Genomic DNA, 3,045 nt, shown 5'->3' with positions numbered 1-3,045 from the left:
TTATCCCCAGTTTACCGATAATGAAACTGAGGCACACAGAAGTTAAATGACTTGCCCACGGTCACAGAGCAGGTTAGTGGCAGAGCTAGGTTCTCTGACTCTTGGGCCCATGATCTCTTTTCATTAGGCCACACTGCTTCCCTTCTCCCTGTATTTTTCATGCAGCCATATGAATCGCCTTACTACAATGTAGTTCGGAGCTCATCACTCCCCTCTTCAAAATTCTCCCATGATTGCCCATTGCTTCTCAAATTAATCAAATGCAGTGACGTCAAAATTCTCCACTGGCTGACTCCCTCTTTCCTCGGTTTGAGACCCTCCACAGCAGAGAAGTGGCAGAGCTGATATTAGAATCTAAGTCCTTCTGACTTCCAGGACCCATGCTCTATCCTCTGGGCCACGCTCTTCAACATTAACACGAGGCCCTGAGACCAATAGGTAAGTTCTTCCCTTTTTTGAAGGAGTTCAGCTGTAAATGATAAGACACTGATCTAGAAGCACTAAGACAAACTGGTAAGAAAGAGATTGATAACCATATAGAACAGGTCAGGGGTCCAGACTGTAACCTGGTTGTGTGCAGGAAATCTGTCTACCAATTTACAGTGTTATACTGCACTCTCCCAAGCTCTTAATACAGTGTTCTGCACACAGTGAGCACTCAATAAATACGACTGATTGAATGGCCACTCTTTCATTTGAGAGTGGATCACTGCCTTTGTGGTGCATTAAGAGCAATCTCATAAACTCATGAGTTCTCAAGTGGAAATAATAAGCATCTGATGGTTCCCTGATTTAAACTGGCAAAGAGAAATCACACCATAGAGGAGTTTGCCTATCACCAAAGCTGATACTGCACTGATGCCCTGCCAGATTTGGAAGGTTCTTAAACCTCTGGAATGGAATCTGGGTCTTGGAGAAGTCAGTTCAGGCTTATTATGCCCGAAACCTCATTCTGAGTGAATGTTCAGCAAATGGACTTGTAACACCATCACTCCGTTCCATTGGAAAACAAGTATAAGGGAACACGATGCAACCTCGGCCTAAGCTGTGACATTTGATTGATTGACCCTCTTCAGCACCTGGGAAGTATCTCTAAATGTCTTGACCGGGATGCCTCCGCAGCAGTTTGGTGAACTGTTGAGAGAGATCACAAGAAGCAAAAGCTAAACCTTGGGTGATATTCGAGGAGATATCAATTCCCAACAAAAGATAAATCAGTAAGTGCTCAATAAATATCACTGATGGATTGACTGACTGCTTGAAGTGCAGGAACTTAGATTGGCAATGATTATATGACTGAAATGATTTTGAGCCAGAACTGAAGTTTCATCACCGAGACCTATTTCTAACTTCTTCACCCTGCAATTGTTCAGTTGTTGGAGTTTCTAACCCTGAGGTCTCAGAAGAGATGATCAAAACATGGTAGAGTTGATGAGCCTTGTGATTAGTATCCTTGTCGCTATGCAAGTCAATACAGTGTGACAATACAAGGATTTTTTCAATTAGTTTATTCGACTCCCTTAATCTTCTCCCAGAGACTCCAAACAGCTCTCTTCTTTAATGTTCTCTAAAACTTTTTTGTTTGTTTCCAGTGGCATTTGTCAAGTGTCTAGTATGTGCCAGGCAATGTACTAAGCACTGGGGTAAATATAAGCTAATCAGGTTTTACAGTCTGTGTCCCATATGACACTCACAATCCTAATTCTCATTTTACAGATAACTGAGGTATAGAGATCCCTCTCAGGGCCACACCTGGAGAGTTTCCAGCACTCTACCAGTCTCAGTTACGGGAGGAAGAGTCAAGCAGAGGCCTACCCATTCCATTCCTAGCTTGGGCAGTGGCTAGTGAGTGGAAGGCCATCTGCTACAAGTCAAAACTCACCTGTGCTGGGCAGCAGCAGCATGGGAGAGAGTGGAGGGTGGGGACTCAAGTTTACTACACAGAAGAAAGCAATGGTTAACCACTTCCGTATTTTTACTAAGAAAACTCTATGGATACACGAACAGAATGACTGCAGATGGAGAGCGGGGTGTTCTGGGAGAAATATGTCCATGGTGTTGCTATGGGTGGGAAACGACTCGACGGCATGAGACAAGAGGTACAGAGAAGCTAAGTGACTTGTCCGAGGTCACAGAACAGACAAGTGGCAGAGCTAAAATTAGAACCTAGGTCATCTGTCTCCTAGACTTGTTCTCTTTCCACGAGGCCACCTCGCTTCTCACTGGGTTTCCAGCAAGCCAAAAGAAGGATCATTTCTGTGTTCCAGTCATCACTATCATAAACTAAATTATTTAAAATATTCCTTCTCTAATTTGTCCCCTTTAGTGGCTTCTAACATGCCGGAGGTGAAGCTTCCATTCATCTGAAGTTGTTTAGTGGAAATGATTGCATGTAAACATCAGCTGTGTTAAGTGTGTGGGCTGAGCTCTTACTGATGGCAGAGTACTGTTTTATGCACATGGGACACATACAGAAGAAGGAAAAGAAGTATTCCCCGCTCTTAAGGAATTAACAGCCCAGTAGGAGAGACTTTAGCTATAGATTGTTGAAAAGACAAAAATTAAGAGTGAGTGATTAAATATAAAGTAATGGACCCAAGTGAATAAACACATAAACTAACCACCAAACTAACCGCCAAACTAACTCTCTTCCCCTCTTCAAAGCTCTACTGAGAGCTCACCTCCTCCAAGAGGCCTTCCCAGACTGAGCTTCCCCTTTTCCCTCTGCTGCCTCTCTGCCCCACCTTCACCTCCCCTCAGCTAAGCCCCCTTTCCCCACCTTTCCCTCTGCTCCTCCCACTCTCCCTTCCCCTCAGCACTGTGCTCATCTGTTCATTTGTATATATCTTTAGTACCCTATTTATTTTGTTAATGAGATGTACATCCCCTTGATTCTATTTATTGCTATTGTTTTTGTCTGTCTGTCACCCCACTTAGACTGTTAGCCTGTCAATGGGCCGGGATTGTCTCTATCTGTTGCCGAATTGTATATTTCAAGCGCTTAGTACAGTGCTCTGCACATGGTAAGTGCTCAATAAATACTAT

At 43.6% G+C, this 3,045-nt stretch overlaps 1 non-coding gene across 1 annotated transcript; it reads left to right on the top strand.

Annotated features, from left to right (window-relative positions):
- Window positions 1–1,734: 1,734 nt before the first annotated feature.
- LOC114805767 lies at window positions 1,735–1,872 on the top strand. Its single transcript, XR_003753791.1, has one exon. It is a non-coding gene; the product is annotated as a small nucleolar RNA SNORA7 (small nucleolar RNA).
- The last annotated feature ends 1,173 nt before the right edge of the window (window positions 1,873–3,045 follow it).

This window comes from Ornithorhynchus anatinus, chromosome 19 (assembly GCF_004115215.2).
Source record: "Ornithorhynchus anatinus isolate Pmale09 chromosome 19, mOrnAna1.pri.v4, whole genome shotgun sequence".
Lineage (NCBI taxonomy): Eukaryota > Metazoa > Chordata > Mammalia > Monotremata > Ornithorhynchidae > Ornithorhynchus > Ornithorhynchus anatinus.
Note: the sequence above shows the minus strand (reverse complement) of the source record. Positions and strands in the feature narration are given on the sequence as shown.